The sequence below is a fragment of the Tauraco erythrolophus genome, chromosome 2 (genome assembly GCF_009769465.1).
Source record: "Tauraco erythrolophus isolate bTauEry1 chromosome 2, bTauEry1.pri, whole genome shotgun sequence".
In the NCBI taxonomy this organism is placed as follows: domain Eukaryota; kingdom Metazoa; phylum Chordata; class Aves; order Musophagiformes; family Musophagidae; genus Tauraco; species Tauraco erythrolophus.
In genome coordinates this window covers 7,467,852-7,487,173 of record NC_141466.1, presented here as the reverse complement: position 1 = coordinate 7,487,173, position 19,322 = coordinate 7,467,852, and the positions used below count along the sequence as shown (strand labels likewise).

Here is a 19,322-nt window from a genome sequence, read left to right as displayed (position 1 = left end):
AGTGAAGGACCTATCATGCTTCTTCATCCTGATCACAGACACATCACACCAATCTTGCTGACTTTTGGGGAAGCTGGTGGGGAGTTTTGATACTGCCTTCAAATTCTCCCCCTTCCAGACAGGGTACTCTGTACATTTTCCTCCTGCTCCACCTTTTTCACCAGATCTTACCCTTTCCTAGGCAGTGACCAGCACACACTCTACCACCCAAAGAAAAGTCTCCTCTTCCCTGTCTGGGACTCTGCTGAATTTAACCTTGGCTTTTTGCAGTGTCTGTCCTCTCCTGATGGACAGCTCTGAAATTTCAGTTGCGCTCAGCAAACACGCCTTCACGCACTCCCCTACATACACACCCCCATGCTTTCTTACTCCTGGCTCTCTGACCACGTCTTTTCCTCTCCCTCAGCCCACCTGAGGGGACAGAGCAGCTACAGAAGTAAGGAGGGAAACTCAGACCTTCTGTTTCCTTCTGGAGAAAAGTCCCAGTTCTCTGCAAGACTTTCAAATGGCTCTCCCTGTGGTTTAGGAGGTTTTGTGACTAACAACATATTTAGACATGTATATCCATGTTTATGATTGTAGGGTTTGGCTCCCTTGCAAATTCTAAAAGCGAATACACTTGAGCCAGCTCTCAAACTCTTGGACCCGTGCCACTGAAATCAGAGGCAATACATTAAAGCCCCTAATTCCTGGAGTCTTATGATTACCACATCTACACAACCCACCCTCTCAGTTGTAAAAACTGGAGAGCTTGGGTTAGTTGAGCTTCATTCACAGAAACTCAAGAGTGAGAATATGAATGTAAATAACTCAGCACTTTTTGTTTTTAAAAGCCATGTTTTCTAAGACAGTCTTTTGATTTTGATTCTCCAAAAGGCATATGAAGCGTTCGACAATTCATCTTTGGCTTGAACATACATAACATTAAAATTGAGGAGGAGAAGCAATTATATGGAGAGATTTAATCCTTCAGGATTATGACTGCAGGATAGTTGGAACAGTCCATCCCTTGCACCATTGCCATGAATGAGGCAGCGGTGGGCACGTACCCCAGGGACAGTGCCCAGATGTGCAGCGCCTTTGCAACACTCTTTCGACATTCTGGTTTTTGATTTGCCAATGAGAAGAGAGGGCCTGAGCACAGCCTGGAACTGCTTCATTTGTCTGAAATCCTCTCTGCCAAGTGACGCCCATGCTGGTGGCAAATAGAGCAGTAAGAGCTGGGGAACACAGATGTAACAGTGCTTCCCTGAGCTGATCTCCTGCCTGTGTCTGTTTGAAGGGGTTGAGAGCTCAGGGCAAGAGCAGAGCCACCTTCCTCATCAAAGTCATAGAACCATAGAATCCTCAAGGTTGGAAAGGACCTCTAAGATTATCAAGTCCAACCGTCAACCCAATACCACCATGCCCACTAAACCATGTCCTCAAGTGCTACATCTACATGGTTTTTTTTGAACGCTTCCAGGCATGGTGACTCCACCACTTCCCTAGGCAATCTGTTCCAATGTTTCATCACTCTTTCAAAACAGAAATTTTTCCTAATAGCTAATCTAAATCTCCGCTGGCACATCTTGAGGCCATTTCCTCTCATCCTATTGCTAGCTACCTGAGAGAAGAGACCAATACCAATCTCGCTACAACTTCCTTCTAGGTAGTTGTAGAGAGTGATAAGGTCTCCCCTTAGCCTTCTTTTCTCCAGATTAAACAACCCGAGTTCCCTCAGCTGCTCCTCATAAGACTTGTGCTCCAAACCCTTCACCAGCTTTGTTGCCCTTCTGGAGATGTTTCAGCATCTCAAGGTCTTTCTTGTAGTCTCAGCCTCTGTTAGATCCTGCTTCTTCCCAAATAACAAGTGATGTGGAGCGAGTGCGATTTGGAGGGAGCTTCTTGGAGAAAAAGTAGTGGAACTACATTGCACTGTGTTGCTCTGCATGGTAACTGCAGCTGGCCAGGGGCAACACATGGTCTCACACCCGACACATGGGGTCTGCAGCCTGCAGGAGCTGCACAGACTGCAATCCCAGCAGTACAGCTGAGATTTACTCTCAGATTTGGCACGGTGGCTTTCAGAGACCTCTGGCATCATTCCATCCCTCCAGCTCCATTTCCAAGTGACTGGTGGATCAAATTGAGGTTCGATCGCTGTAGGACGCCATGAGTTCAGAGAGGAGACACCTTGGGACAGCCCGCCAGACCTGGGGCCGACATGAGTCCCTGCGGCCATGGTTCCTGCCTGGGCTGCACCGCCCTGGGAGAGGAAGGTAGGGAGCAACTCACAGCTGTCTTAGCAACACCTTGTGTTGTGTCCCCTCTTCAGCCCCCTTAACTGAGCAGGGAAAGGAAACAAACAGCTTCTCCTGTCTGGGCTGAGCCTCCTGATGATAAAGCAGGTTTGTCTTGATGAATCTTGATGCGTGTCCTTCATGTTTGAGCACCGCATAGGTTTATTTCACACACAAGAGCACCTAGAAACACTACTACAAAAAGGAGTTATGGGGAAGTTGGGAAATCCCAGAAACAGAGAGTACTCATGCCTCTGTATCTCAGCTCTTTTGTGCATATGCACAATACATTGTTTAATTTCGTTATTGCATACAGTTTCTTTCACACGGCCTCACCTTGTTCAGTACACAGAGCAGGTAATGTTTAGTTAATAATAATAATTTGGAGTTCTGTGTTACGTCAGAGCTCGGACTGCAAAACCACAACCATTGCTGCTGCCCTTATAACCTACAGTCCTAGTCAGTATTTTGATTTTGTCTGGTTTGTTCCAGCCTACGGTCCTAACCTTGGAAATGGATATAAGCCATCATAGAAATACAGTTAACAGTTTCCCTATAAAATGCTAGATGGTACTGTAATACATAAAAAATTCATAAACCTGAGTTAATCCATCTTCACAATATGCCAATAAGATGAGTGGACAGTATTATCTCTGCATTGGGGTTGAGGAATCAGGATGCAGCATTTGAAGTCCAAAAACATCCCTTAAATTTGGATGCCCTGTCTGAGGAACCTAGGATTTGTTCTTGTCATCTGCTATTAAACAAGTCTTAATACATTTAAAGACAGTTACCATTGGTTTTATTTGCACTTGGGAGTCTTGAACACCGCTGAAAATAAAGCTTCAGGATCTCTGAGCATATAAAGAGAAAATTAAGTCTAACAGCATCCTCTGTAGGCCATCTAGTCCATTTTCCTGCCCTAAGAAAAGGACAGCTATATCAGTCTTCCCTGAGTATCCCTATTGCTAAAATTTTCCTATCTAACCTGTTCTTTAAAATCCCTAAAACCAGAGATTTCCCTGTCTTCTGAGGGAGGTCTCTTCCAGTGCCTAACTATCCTTATTGTTAGACCTATATTTAGACTAAATCCTCTGTACTACAACTATTCCATCTTTCCTTGCTTTGTCCACAGGGGACATGAAGAACTGTATGTTCCTCTGCTCTTTGAAAATGTTGAATATCTGCTGCTGGCCCCTGGAGCCCTCACTGGCTCACACCTCTTTTTGGGGAATGCTGCCTGGAGTGGGACACAAAATGCCAGTGGAGGCCTCAGGGGTGCTGAGTAGGGCAGAAAAATTTCTCTGTGCCTCTTAAGCGTTACTTTTCTGCTTATATGTCTCAGATGTGATCCTCTTGTTTCTTCACAACAGTGTCAATGTTATTGCTTATGAATAACCTGGGGTAAGCTACAATCCCAGTTCCTTTTCTGCAGAACATTATCCATCCCGCCAGGTCACATTTCATAATTTTTGAATCAATTACTCTTATTTAAATGTAGACCTTTGCAGTCTTCCTAACTGAATTATTTCCCACATTTTTTCAACTCACTGCACTAATTTGTTAGTCTTCTGCCCTTCTGTGTGCCTGCAGCTGCCCTCCCAGATGGGTGTTGTTTGTGGTTTCCCACACGATTTTAATATGCATATCCACTAATGACAGGAGTGGTGGAGCAGCAAGTGCAAAAGAGAGGCAGACGCAGGGCAGACCACTTTGGAAACAACAGTGGATTTTCTTCCATTTTAACAGTGATTTGAAAGTAATCATTTAAATAGAGTTCCCACCATAATTATTTTCCAAGCGTTTAAGAAACAAGGCATCTGTACATGAACAAGCTAGCGTAGAAAGTCTGGTGTAAATGACTTTCCTGGCATCAGTTAGCAACTCTGTGTCACAGGCTGGGGTTGGAGCTCAACTTTCATTTGCCCCCAGGATGGGGCATTTCCTGGGCCTCCGTTCAGTTCAGTTCAGAGCTGCATGGGGTAGCTGGTAGGGGGTGACTACCCCCCCCCCCGGATGGAGAGAGAAGGGCAAGGTGCAGCCCCTTGGGCAGCCGGAGCTGGGAAGGAAGGACACGCTCACTGAGAATAGCACCTCTAGAGACCAGCTTTTAAGCTCTAGCATGTCTGTACAGATCGTAACTCCTGATTTAACCAAACCTAGACAGGTTTTTGCAGCAAAAGAACAGCATATATTTTTGGCACAAAGGTTACCTTGTGCCAAAAATTGCTAAATTTCAAGTGATAGGTACAAGGCAGAACGGAGGAGTAATTACGACAGTAATGTTTTTGAAAGTAAATATATTTTCGAGCACTGGCAAAAGCAGATTTTTCTCCTAGCGCTGTTTGTGGAAGGAACACTGCACTGAATTTCGCTGCAAGCAGATCTTAAATGCAGTGGACCTGCTGGTCCAGAACCAAGGCAAAGGGAGGTCAGGGACTGGAAACGTTGGGTCTTGTACCAGGCTGCCATTCTGTCCAGGAAACATGAAAAGGACCTGGGCAGGCAACCAGAGAGCCCAGCACAGGACGCTCAGCTAGAAGGAGGGATGGCAGTAATTAGTCAGTGCTCAAAGCGCCTCAGAAAAGCAAGGCACAGTTATACAGTAAGAATCAAGTAGCATTTTTTGTAGCCATGGGCAACTACTGAGATTGCCTCATACATTTATGAATGGAAGGAAAAAAAACAATCCCTATCTCTTCAGTTAAGTATATTAACTGGGATGATATGTCATCAGGATAGTCATCAGGTCATCAGGAGCTCTGCCTGCGGCTGGCTACAGCGTGGGCACCTGCAACAGCTGTTGACATTCACCTCAGGACAGCTCTTCTTTTACTTTTTTTTTTTCCCTGAAGTTCAACCAGAGCTGTTGAAATTTAGTAAGACGACAAGCACCCCGAAACAAGGTACCTAGCACAAAGCAGCGGGCAAGCAACTTTATGAGTACCCAGTGCCACTTACTGGGTGTCCATTGAGGGTCTACCTTTGCGAGACCAACTGACCTCACGTTCTCCACCCTCTGGTGACAGGGATGAACAACAGGAGACCCGGGGTGGGATTCAGAAGAGATGTGGAGGGAATTACCTGTTAACGGCGTCTTCCCCTTTTTTAGGACTCCACGGTTAAATCCACTACGCCGATGTCACAGACCTTCTTTGTGTTAATAGTGCTATCATAATCTTCACCATAACATAAATCCATGGGAACTATGAGCTCACAGAAGCAGGTTTTGAATTGTTGTTTTGAGCTTCTTCAGCACAGACAAGCAAAATAAGCTGCTGTTTTATGGGGTTTAGATTAACACAGTTTGGCGAAAAAAAAAAATCCACTGCTTTTCATGGGGATTTTTTGAGCTGTCTTAAAAGAATAAAAAATGTCTGGTTTTATTCCACTAGAGGTCACCAGCGCAATATTTTTACAAAGAACACTACAGGAAAGAACAGGGTAATTTCAGTTCAAGAAGTTCACTTGGGACTTAACTATGTGATGAATTTGGCCAGATAATCATTCTGCAATAACTGTTTGTACCAAACTACTTTGGAGAAACTTCTCACACAGACTTCTGCCTTGGGAACGAGCACTTTTCTGAAAAAAAAAAAAACAAAGAAGAAAAAAACATCACTTTCATTCCTGACTAGAGTGTTCACAACATAAAAGATAGCTTAGAAACATTAGATCATACCAAAATAAGTACACTGAGCAGTTATTTTGAAGTCGTTAGGCCGCAAATAAAAAGTGGAATATTCACTAACAAGGCAGCAAATTAAAATAAGGATTTGAAATTAGATTCCATGCTCCTCCTTTCCTGTGGCCAGCTGAGTACACCAGGGCCTGAGAGGATGTTTTGAGGCAAGATACATTAACCCAGATTTGGGACTAGCCCTGTGGCTACTCCGAAGTCTGTAAGGTTTTGCAGGATGCTGGCATTTACCCCTGCCTGTGGCACTTCTGCCACCTCCTCAGGGCAGCCGTGTGGGGATTGGGTCTGTGATCGCAGCAACAACTCGTTAGTGACCCATTCAGTCAGGCATCACTTTTGCTGCAGTGTGGTGCCCTCGGTGTCCCTGCATCTTCCACGGGGTTTGGAGGCTGTGCTCAGCAAGTGGCTGGCATGTCTCGATTGGGAGTGGTATTGCAGCTGGATAATACCAAATTCGTTGCGATATGCTACACAACACATAAATAATCAGAGTCAGGGGTGGCAGCAGCAGTCATTAGAATGGCCCCATATCTCTCACACATCAAGAGACAGGAGTATCCCGAAGGGAGCACCAAAACTGCCTTTCCCCTGCAGCAATCTGAGGCCTCCCACAGCTCCCCTCTTGTTTCCCCATGGTGATTTTGCAGCCCAATTTTCATTCCCCAGAGCTGCACTCCGCAGTTCTCTCTCTGTGTCGTTGCAGCAGTGTTGGGTTGAAGCCTTACTCAACCTGTTATCCCAAGGTCTTAACACGGCCTCACCTTGACACCTCATCCTATAAAAAGATCAGGTCATATAGCAGAGCCACAGGCTAGGTATATTGGTTCAGTTGCTGGAAGGTTGTATTTTTCCACCAATAGAGCAATTTCAGGCCTCAGTGTGCTTCTCCAGAGGGGAGCAGGGCCATCAAACATCCTGCTGCTCCAGAAGATAAGGGCACACAATAGCCTGGAGCACGGGGCACAGCCCTTAGCACACCATTGTGAACTTCACCTTTGCTGACGGACCTGGTCAGGGGCCAGGCAATGGGAAACAAAAAGAGTCTCTTCCCAGAAAGTCGTGCATTGCTTGTGAATCACCTGATACCAGTGGCAAACGCAGCTGCCAAACATTGTGCAGCTCCGTGAGCGATGCCTTACGTAAACCATTAACGAGCTCATATGCACCTTTGCAGATATTTTCCTTTTCCATGTTCTGCTCCCAGCTCTTTGCAAAGCTTTACCCCAATTATCTCCTTGCTCTTCAGACCACTTTTGGGTCTACTCACCTTCCTAATCTCACCCCCTCTATGGGCATCATCTTGGCTGTGCTCCACCAACATTGGTCAGGAGACAAGAGGCCATCCCCCTCCATGAAACTGGGAACCACCGCAGTCCCCATCAGCTATGGAGCAGTTCAGTGGCTGCCTGTGAGACGGCAGGAGGTGTCAGGCAGCCAGCGATTCATGATAGGGCACCAAATGTGTTGGTTGTATTGTCACTGGGCAATCTGAGTGTTTGCCTAAATGCAACAAACGTCACGCCTTGCAACACCCAGGTGTGAGGGGAGCACGGCAGAGAGCTACGGAAGGTGGCTGCAAAACTTCCAAATCTTTCTGGCAGCAAGTAGTGGTATAGAAGTATCAGAGATGATAGAAAAACTCCCCACCTGCTTAGCTGGGCCACTCACGTTAGGGATGGCTGGAGCAGGAAATGAAGCAGACTCCTTCCGGTGCGCCACTATGTGCCACGTTTTGGGAAGGAACAGCTAAGCTGCTGTGTATGTGAACAATTTTATTCTTTATGGCACTTGACAAACATCAGTTGCCTTTCATCCATGGCAGCTAGCACCTCTCAGCAGCGTTATCGCTGCAACGAAGTCTGTGTAGTTTAGAAAGAGCATGATGCTCCTCCAGGTCTCCTCTCGGTCCTTGCCTACATCACTTTTGCCCTTTCTTGTTCAGGATCGAAAAACAATCTGAAGTAAGACTCTGCAATGGAACAAAATCGGCCTTTCATTAAATTGTGGATGTTCACCCCCTTGGTAATTGCTCTGCTCTAGCTGACTGTCTCATAAATCACAAGTGGCATGAAGAGAGTGAACAGGGATTGATCATTTACCATCCTCTTAATACAGTAATTCTTGGTCATCAAGGAGAATCATAGAATCATAGAATCATAGAATCGTTAGGGCTGGAAGGGACCTTCAAAGGTCATCTAGTCCAACCCCCCTGCAAGGAACAGGGATATCTCCAACTAGATCAGGTTGCTCAGGGCCTCGTCCAACCTGGCCTTGAACGTCTCCAGGGATGGAGCATCCACCACCTCTCTGGGCAACCTGTTCCAGTGTTCTATAACTCTCATGGTAAAAATTTTTTTCCTAATATCCAATCTGAATCTACCTCCCTCTATTTTAAAACCATTACCCCTCGTCCTATCACAACTGGCCCTCCTGAACAGTCTCTCCCCATCTTTCTTGTAGGCCCCCTTGAGGTACTGGAAGACCGCTATAAGGTCACCCTGGAGCCTCCTCTTCTCCAGACTGAACAGCCCCAACTGTTTCAGCCTGTCCTCATAGGAAAGGTGCTCCAGCCCTCTTATCATCTTCGTGGCCCTCCTCTGGACCCTCTCCAACTGGTCCATGTCCTTCTTATGTTGAGGGCTCCAGAACTGGACGCAGTACTCCAGGTGAGGTCTCACGAGGGCAGAGTAGAGGGGAAGAATCACCTCTCTCGACCTGCTGGCCACGCTCCTCTTGATGCAGCCCAGGACGCGGTTGGCCTTCTGGGCCGCAAGAGCACATTGCCGGCTCATATTGAGCTTCTCGTCCACCAGTACTCCCAAGTCCTTCTCCTCAGGGCTGCTCTCGATCCATTCACCACCCAGTCTGTATTTGTGCCTGGGATTGCCATGACCCAGATGTAGGACCTTGCATTTGGCCTGGTTGAACTTCATGAGGTTGGCACGGGCCCACCTCTCCAGCCTGTCGAGGTCCCTCTGGATGGCATCCCTCCCTTCCAGCGTGTCGACAGCACCACACAGCTTGGTGTCATCGGCGAACTTGCTGAGGGTGCACTCCATGCCACTGTCCACGTCACCGACAAAGATGTTGAAGAGGGCCGGGCCCAACACGGACCCCTGAGGGACGCCACTCGTGACCGGTCTCCACTTGGACATTGAGCCGTTGACCACTACTCTCTGAGTGCGGCCATTGAGCCAATATGAGAAGAGAGACATTCATTGAGAAGAGAGATAGAAGAAAGATCTGGGACAAGTGAAAGTCCATGGCCGTAGTCAAGAGCCACTGCTGTCCTCCCACAGCAGGAACTGACAGGCAAGACATGACCGGTGACGTACGACCTGACACTTTTCTCTTACATATCAGGACAGGTGGGAAGTCTGTTGCCGCCAGAAGGTATGATGACAGGACAGGGAAATGTGCTTGGTCCAATCTTAATCTGGTGAACTTGAACACAAGTGGTAGTGAAGAACATGGCATGTGTGGCTTCTGCACAGGCTGACTGCTGAAGCAAACACTGTATGTCCCCCATGGGTCTGCTGAGCCCAGACTGACTGCATGGCTGTCACGTCTTGCTTGCTGCTGCTGTCAGAGTTAACTAGGACGAGCATCGATCAAGCTAATGGTGTTCCTGCAGCAGAATTGAGTGCAGATTGTCAAACCTAGCTAAGAAGCACGATACATATCTGACCGGCAAAGCTCCCTGCGAGCAGCCCCCGGCATAGGGACGTAGGGCTGGGGATGTTCACATCAGCTCCTTTGAGACAGCAGCCTACAGGTACCTTAAATCTGGTTCAGGGATGCCTGTGCATTCGTGCAGGCACACCCTGGTTGCAGGGTGTGCATCCCCCCAGGGGCAGGTTCGAGCTACAGTTTATGAAATGGGATTTCTTATTTCTAAGATGCAATACCATGCCTCCTCCTAAAAGGGTAAGCATGGCAAGCTGGTACTTTTTGTCATGTGGTTTTGGATTAATCCAAATGGGAAGAGCTTCTTACATCACTTACCCGGAGGGTAGAAAATGTATCCTGTTGTGATCTCAGTGCTGTTGAGGTAAAAAGGCTGAAGTAATATACATAGAGTGAGAAAGTATCAGGGCATACTTCTGCTAATTTCAAGATGCTAATTTCAGTTAGTTTGGGTTTGTGAGTCTACAAATTCTCTTTTTGTTATATTTGGATTGTAAACTAACTTGTGGTTCGAGTCATTAAGGAGATGTCATTAACTAGCTTATTTTGGGGAAATCGCTACAGAATATTTAAAACAAATGGAATTAAAATACCTTTCTGGTGAAGAATTTATAGCATGAAAGATCTATAATCCTGGAACATATCGGCAAGCTGATACTATATTCAAAGGAGGGAAGGGGAGTAGGTTTTGCATTTGATGTAATCAGCTGGCTTCTGAAGTGACTCTTCATTGTAATAACGGTGCTTTTCCAGCTGCCTTTTAGAGTGCAGATTTAAACAATAAATTAAAAAAAAAAAAAAAAGCACGTTTATAGAGAACTAAGCTTCCTGGCAATACCACATTTGAACCCACAAGCTTCTTAACATCCTTTTTATATCCTGATGGTGCAATCAGTGTATTTTTGTCCCTAGCCATCAAGTAATTTGGCATTAGCACCTCACCTTATTTAGGGCTGTTGCAAAAGACTCCCGATTTATAGTGAACGTAAGAAGAGAATCTAAACCTGTAAAGACAGACAGTCTAAATTTAGCAAGGATAATGGAAAGCATTGGACTTAAGTCTAAAAAGGAAAATGAATAGCACCGTGGGAACGGATTACTGTTGGGCTATTCAGTTCTTTAGCAGGGCTCATCTATTTAGTAGTAATAACCATGATAGCCAAATATTGCTTTCAGTTTTAGTTGTGAAAACCCATACAGCTCTTTGGCCCTACTGTAATTTATGTTGACATAAATAACAGCAGATTTTCCCCCATTTTTTTTACTGTTTTAAGTTTTACTCTTTTTGAAAACTGGCCAGTTTAAAAAGGACTGAAAAAAAGTTTGCAGTCTCTCAAATAGGAACAAATTCCTGTTTGGATTTAGAGCCTCCAGGTCTAATGTGGAACCTAATTATTCTGTGAGTCTATGAATTAAAAATCTCAGGTAGGAGAAACGCTTTCCTGGAAATAAAAAGTGGTGAACAGATGCAGAAAAAGCTGACATGTGAGTCATAGAATCATAGAATCATAGAATCATAGAATCATAGAATCGTTAGGGCTGGAAGGGACCTTCAAAGGCCATCTAGTCCAACCCCCCTGCAAGGAACAGGGATATCTCCAACTAGATCAGGTTGCTCAGGGCCTCGTCCAACCTGGCCTTGAACATCTCCAGAGATGGAGCATCCACCACCTCTCTGGGCAACCTGTTCCAGTGTTCTACAACTCTCATGGTAAAAAATTTTTTCCTAATATCCAATCTGAATCTACCTCCCTCTATTTTAAAACCATTACCCCTTGTCCTATCACAACAGGCCCTCCTGAGCAGCCTCTCCCCATCTTTCCTGTAGGCCCCCTTGAGGTACTGGAAGACCGCTATAAGGTCACCCCGGAGCCTCCTCTTCTCCAGGCTGAACAGCCCCAACTCTTTCAGCCTGTCCTCATAGGAAAGGTGCTCCAGCCCTCTTATCATCTTCGTGGCCCTCCTCTGGACCCTCTCCAACTGGTCCATGTCCTTCTTATGTTGAGGGCTCCAGAACTGGACGCAATACTCCAGGTGAGGTCTCACGAGGGCAGAGTAGAGGGGGAGAATCACCTCCCTCGACCTGCTGGCCACGCTCCTCTTGATGCAGCCCAGGACGCGGTTGGCCTTCTGGGCCGCAAGAGCACATTGCCGGCTCATATTGAGCTTCTCGTCCACCAGTACTCCCAAGTCCTTCTCCTCAGGGCTGCTGTCGATCCATTCACCACCCAGTCTGTATTTGTGCCTGGGATTGCCATGACCCAGATGTAGGACCTTGCACTTGGCCTGGTTAAACTTCATGAGGTTGGTACGGGCCCTTACTTTTTAGATCTGATAGCATGTTGTTAAAGATGTCTGCAATTTAAAAAAATGTTGGTCAGAATATTGGGGCTTGCTATGCCATGATCAGGGCAGAACCTGAATCAAAGGGCTTGGAAAGAAAGTTGCCAAAGGTGCACTTCGGTGCTTTATATAGGAAACTAAGGCACTGTCTATGGTGGGAAAAGAGAAGATGTGAGATTTCCTGATCACAGGGAAAATATCCTTGTCTGAATCTGACAGGAACACAGAGACAAGGGTGTGACAAAGAGCAGACAAATAGAGAGGGTCACGGGCAACCAAGGTGATGAGTTTTCAGCTGTCATCTTTGAGAAACCAAAATGCAATTGCAATTTTCTACTCAGTGATGGATAAATAAAGAGGTATCACAGATCCTATTTTTAATATGTGGTTACATAGATTGCTGCTGGATTTTAAACTCTAAGCCATGTGTATTTTATCTCCACATGCAATGGGTTTGGGTCCTGCACGTGCCTGTATGACTAATACAGTACACCTAAGTGTCATCCATCAGCAACGAGCACCGTGCCAGGAGTACAAGAGCACTGAAAACTGAGATCTTGAATTCTCATCCAGGGAAGGGTATTGATCTCTGTTTTTAAACGGTCTCTTCAAAAAGGCAATTCTGGGACCCATGCAGCGTTTTTATTTTTTCACTTGAAGAGGACTAATAGGATGACATGATAATATAAAAGTGCATTTGCTGCAACAGATGAAAGAGCTTAGCTGAAATGGAAGCACTGAATAGACATCATATACTTGGATACACATGGAAAAAATATCCACTGCTTGGTTCATGTGCATCCATAAAATGCCAGAGGATAGATGCAAATAACCTGTTTGCAATTCCTCAAACTTTGTAGATACTTGCAATTTGTCTCATTTAGAACTGTCATATAAAACTGTCCCAAGCAGAAAAAAGTAAAGATATATTGCAAAAAAATATTTTCACTATAAAAACCCGCTTGTAATTTTAAAGTAGTTGTGGGACTAATTTTATTTTAATTGCACAGCAGAAGCCGAGACAAATCTCAGTAGAGTCAACCTTGCTGTGCCAGAATCAAACTGACAGAAAGAGAGGTGAGAATCAAGCTCACTGGTCCTTTTCACTTCACAATCAATGGTGTTTCTAAAATAATTTTAGCAAATTATATTCATCAAATTAAAATGCATGAACTGCATGCAGACACTGAAGCTGAGCATCCCTGGATTTCTGAAGTGACTGGAAACCTGACTACATAATGGCAAGAAGAAAAACTCCAGGTGCATGAACGTACTTAGGAGAAGATTATCTGGATTCAATTTATGCTTATCTGGAAGATGACACAGCTTCTCTCAGAGTCTTCATGTGAACACTGTAGTCCAAACACAGGAACCTTTTAAAAATGTTGCACAGTTCATGAGTATCACAAGTGCATGTTGGAATATTGCTGTTATGGTCCATAGCTCTGGGCCCTGATACATGGGGTTATAAACTGGCAAAACAACAATGAAGATCCTGTTGCTCACAGCTAACAACCCACCTGCAGCCTGCAGTCACCAGCTATAACCTCCAGTTACACTCGCACGATACAAAGGGATCGATTTCATACAATCATAGAATGGTTTGGGTTGGAAGAGACCTTAAAGATCATCTAGTTCCAACTCCTCTGCCATGGGCAGGGTTGTCTTCCACTAAATGACATTGCTCAAAGCCTTATCCAACCTGGCCTTGAACACCTCCAGGGATGTGGCATCCACAACTTCTCTGGGTAACATGTTCCAGTGTTTCACCACCTTCATTTTCCATAGCCCAGCTGAGTGACTGTCAGTGGCTCTGACATGCATGAGAGTACTGCGCCAGATTAAAATCACACTTTTGCCAAAATGGTAGGGTCTTGCTCCCCTCCACAGCTTCCCATCCCCACTTCTGTGCTGGACCCTTATCCTGTGCCAGCCTAAAGGCAGGACAGAAAGGAGCAGCGTTATGGACCGTCACGTTTTGGTTAAATGAACTGCTATTTTAGCTCAGTGGTCTGTGGAAAAACATCATCGCTGTTGGCCTAACCCAGCTGGGGAGTAAAACAGGCCTTAGGTAGCTTAACTGTGTAAGTTTTACTTTGCAGGCTCTAGCAGGGACAGAGGGTACCTCAGCTGATGGGCAACGGCTCGTTAAGCTGAGGGAACTCCCAAGCTCTGTTACTGCTCTTTCTTACCAGGCTGCTCCAATCAAGGCGACATGGAAACCAACAGACGTTGTACGTCTGACCTGTCTGTTGCAACAGAAGTTGCATAGTTGGACTGGAGTGAGGGAAAACAGTGAACCACATGAAAAAATGCTCATCTGAATGCATCAGCAAGAGCTAGAGTACACGCAGTGGTAGGGCAGGAACTTACTGGTATTGACTTCTAGTCATGTGAGTAGTCCCGCTGAAGCCAAAGGAAGACCTGGAGTGAATGCACTGTGTGTTGGAAGGCTCTTATCATCTGGCTCAGATTGACTAACCACGGTATTTTAGCATGAACAGTTGGGGAATTATTTTTGACCCAGATGGTAACAGGCCCTTATCAAATGTTTGATTTGATTCATGCTAGCTGAATGGCTCCACTAACAATCCTCTCATGTCGTATGAAAAAGTGGTTTACAGGTTTACGTGATTTAGCATAACTCTCTGTAGATTTTGGCACTGTTTCATGCAAGAACGACTCTTCTGCAAATGATTTTCCAATAGAGTATCCCAGTATCTTATCTCTTTCCAGCTCTCTGCCATTACCTGTCACAATATTTCACATGATGGCAACAGGCCAAGAGATGCAATGTCATGTTAATAACTGTTAATATATCACGTATATTTCAGGGCAGATAGCCAAAGTGATAAATGCTTTAGCAATTATAAAACAATTTTTTTTTCTTTTCATATTTCTTGTATTGCAGCACTCTTCATTTTATAGGGTGCTTGTTCTTATTCTCTCCTTGGTCTCAGTTGCTGAAATACTTATTTTTATTGACCACAAAATAAGAAGCAGTATATCACTAGTCATCTGTAAACCATAATTTTTTTACAAAAAACATGCTTTAGAAGTGTGTTAATCGTAACATCTAATAAGCCTTTCATTGGCTTGCAATGATGTTTTAAACAAATACAGTTTTTCTTTGCTAAATATTTTTAATTGCTTGCAGGGCTTATCAGCATCTGCAAAAGTAAAATACTTCGATTCCCTAGTGAGCTGCATGATTTCCAGTTAGTTCTATATCCTTTTGATATCAATCTCATGTGCCTATAATGTGATCTGCTAAATACACATCTACGTTGAGCAAAACATGCACATGCTGAATGATCACTTGGGGGGATGTGAATCTGTTTTAGCTGACTGCATTTACTAGTCAGTGAAAAATCCCTTTATAGACAATGGAAAGAAACCATGCCCTCCAGAGGGCCCATCATCTCAACTAGAGATGAGATGAAGTGAGATAAATTGCTCTCCCTGGGTACCTGTTTCTCTCTGTGAACTGTGAAGTCACTGTAAAGGGAGACTAGGTGGCTGGCTCAGGTCTGACCCAGATTTATAAAGCGATACGGTTTAATTAACTTACTGAAGTTTAGCTCAACATATTTCAGTGAGATGATATTCCATATTCAGGGTTGAATAAAATAGTACTTGGACAATCACTTATTAAGCAGAAACGGTCTTATAAGGTCTAGCATCAGTCTGCAAATTCATCATTCTAAACGCATCAGTAAATTATAACTCATAACCAACTTGATGGCTGAAATTTCTTTTACCCACACCACCAAACTTGTCGTCCCAACCCTGAAGCTGAGTGATCCTGGAGTGCAGAGAAACTTCAGACCCAAATCTGGAGACATAAGTTGCATCTGAGACCCTCTTTACCCTTAGTCAATAAAGCATGTTCCATAGCTTGTTGCATGGTCACCACTTAAAAGAAGCAAATGAGTTGTTTTGTCCCTCTGGAAAAGCTCTACACTCACATATCATCTCTATTTCTTATTTCGGTGTACCTCAGCACAGTCAGCCATTAACTGCAGTTGTACGACATATATCACTTCTGCTCAAATCTACACAAAGGCTATTTTTAGCATTCATAACTGAATTGATGTAGCACAGTGCTCAGTGGGGAACTTCTCTGTGTAGCATATACTCTGCTCTTGGGGAGACATTAGCTGCACAGCTATCTTCAGAGCAGGGCGTGCATTTACCTGAACTAATGAGTTGATTTCCCGGGGAAGAGCAAAAATGGTAACTACCTGACTGACTTGCATGATATTTTTGAAGCCATACAGGACTTTAGTAGAACTCTACTCCACTCTTCAGTATACTGTAATGAAGATGACATCTTCACAAAAGTAAAGCTAGAGATACTTTCTATACCAGTACAGAAAGTCTCAGTATCAAATCCCCAGAGAATACTCGTGAGTGTAGACTCTAAAGTGCAGAACAAAGGATGTTTATGAGTACCGAGAAAGAAGGATGAAATCTAAGAAGGCTTAGGCCTTATCCTATAAACCACTTATTTGTGTGCTTCATGTATTACATTCATAAGAGATGGTCTGATCTGTGGGATATCTTCTCTTCACCAATGTGTGAGAGACCGTCCACAGAGTACCAAGTTCCTCACATCCTCCTGCATGGTGGGAAGAGCTGATCCAGTGAACAGACCCTTACCAAATAAACAGGACAAGGCTGTGGCCCATTTGCTAAACAGCTCGATCTTCCCAGATGAGGAACTACTGAAGAAGCCCATGGACATGGTGCAATGTTGTTCTTGCCTGTTGCTGCTCATCTGGTGCTGCTTATCCCTACCTGCTAGCAAACAAGGAGAGAAGTAGCAAGTAAGCATTGGTTTTTTGTAGCAGTCAACAATCTATGCACCAAAAAAATAACGTGGAGGAATCTCTCATGTTAGCGGGGTGTCATGGTTTAACCTGGCCAGCAGCTAAACACCAGCCTGTTGTGCTCCTGCACGCCGGCAAGAGCACGGCAAGCTGGAAAGTCCTCGATGTCTCGGCGCCAACTACAAACGCCAGTGCGCTGTCAACATTCTTCTCGTAACAAATCCCAGACTAAATCCAAAACACAGCGCTCTGCTGAAAAGAAAAACTAACTCTGTCTCAGCCGAATCCAGGACACTGGGTGCATCTCAAGGACAGGTGGATCCAGAGGGGGATGTTACGGAGGAGACTGCTCCCGACAGACGGGACGGTTGTTTTGGGCTGATCGATGTCTGCCCAGCGATAGGAAATTAAAAAACCCTCCCCGGCAGAAGCCGAGCGCTGCAGGGCGGTGACCACGGGGTGTCCCCCTCGCTCCATCCAGGCTGACCTCCACCGCCCGGGAGCGCCGAGGGGGGCAGCCCCGGCGGGGAGGGCTCCGGGCTGGGCAGCTGTGGGAGATCTCCCGCGGTCACAAAACGGGCACTGCGGGTGGTGGGGGGGTTCCTGCCCGGCTCCGGGCGGGCCCTCGCACGGGAGGGCGCTGCGCTGGGTCAGTGGTCCCGCTGCGAAGAGGAGCGAGCGGCCGCGGCGGGATGTTGACTCCCTGGAGCCCTTCGGCATGAGGGCAGGGGCACCTCGCCGCCCGGGCTCGCCATGCTTTGTCTGCCCTGCTGCCACGCACGGAGCTCTCGGGTCTTTTTTAGTCCCGTTTTCTTGTATTCCAACAGATGGAAGGGAAGAAACTCCTGACTAAATAAGAGAACCCTGCTCTCTCCAGGGCTTGCGGACATCCAAAGTTGGAAAAACTCCCTTTACACAACTGCAGTTAACCAAACAGAAACGTGTAGTGATGATGTACTGTTACTGTAGCACCTATACCTGCACAGGAAAGCCACAAGCTACTGAATTTCAGTCTCTCAAAGAAGAGAACTTTCATTTAGAGCCTTACCTGACACTGAAGTAATCTGCTGGCCAAATTGTCTCTGATCCAAAACATAAATGCAGTACGTATCTGTGTTCAAAGCTGTCTTTTTCAAAAAGCAAACACACCCCCCCCCCTTTTTTTTTTAATCCTCATTTTTTGGAAAGTAGTTTTGGAAGCATTTTGGCAGAAACTTTCCATAGACAGTTTCAGCCAGCACGGAAAATTTTATTCTGATCCTTATATGTTGGTCTTGACAGCAGAAACTGTAAATGTGAGGAGTGACAGAGACCATCTTTACTATAAGCCACCTTATTGGCTCTACTGGGGTAGCTCCAGGCACAGGTACACAAAAATATGTAGAGCTGGTACTACAGTTATATAGGAGAGTAATGTTGTGGAATATTTCATTTCACTTCTTAGGTGAGTACAGATGGGCCAAGACTCATCTCACCTCCCTTTAGGTACCCCAGATCCAATGCCCAGTTAGGACCATGACCCAAAGCTCTTTTCTCAACAGTGTCCCTCATTTTTTTCAGCTATCTGTAGAAATGTTTCACTGAAGGTACAAGGTTGTACAAGAGTCTTGTTTTTCTTCATTAATTTCTACAGGCTCTGTATGAGAAGTGCACAGAAGATGGGCATAGACTTCTTTTTGAAAACCTTTTTGGGGAGAAACAGGCACCTTCTGCTTAACTTGCTTATGATCCAGGCTGCCCTCCAGAAGTAACTGCCTGTTGAGCACGAAGGGAGCACAAGAAAAGTACTGCCTCTAAGAAGCTTCACTTATCTTCCTAAGGCTCATGAAATGGTTATGGCTTGTGGTACACAGAGATAAGTAATACAGACGAAACTACGTGAAATGTCTGAATTTACGTGTTTAAATGTTTACGTATGTATCATCAACAGACTCCGTACAATGGTTGTATGAGAGGCCAGGCATGCTCACCACACAAAATACAATATAATGAGTGTTTTAAGGTTTATGGAGTCGACCGTTCTGTTAAGTAAAGCAGAAAAGTAAAGTTCTGTAAAGTAAATTTACATCACTGCCACCAGCAGAAAATTTGGATGATTACTTCCATTGTAGAAATGGGTGGAATTAAATCACAAAATCAGCTCTTTTAGACAAAATAACACATAACGCCTATGTCAGCTGGGACTTTAGGAGTCTTAGCTCTTTGCTTCTCAGTCCAGAGACTTTTCTCTAAAGCGAATACAGACCTTACAGACAGGTAATTCTGTAAAACAAACAAAACCAAGCAACCCCAAAAAACAGCTGGCTGCCATAGATTCCCTCTCTTCAGGCATGATTGTAATACATGAAATTCAGAGAGATTAAAAACATGGACAAATTTTTCACTTTTTCTGCACTAAATATTGAGGTGGCATGTGTTGAATATTCATGGCTATCAGTTGCAGACTTTTGCACAAATCAGCAGCTGTATAATGAGCCT

At 45.1% G+C, this 19,322-nt stretch overlaps 1 long non-coding RNA gene across 1 annotated transcript; it reads right to left on the bottom strand.

Moving 5' to 3' along the window:
* Window positions 1-5,057: 5,057 nt before the first annotated feature.
* Window positions 5,058-17,955, bottom strand: LOC147529143 (uncharacterized). The gene is made up of 4 exons (XR_015223041.1): window positions 17,893-17,955; window positions 16,675-16,812; window positions 10,612-10,673; window positions 5,058-5,867 (listed from the first exon to the last, which is right to left on the bottom strand). It is a non-coding gene; the product is annotated as an uncharacterized LOC147529143 (long non-coding RNA).
* Window positions 17,956-19,322: the final 1,367 nt, after the last annotated feature.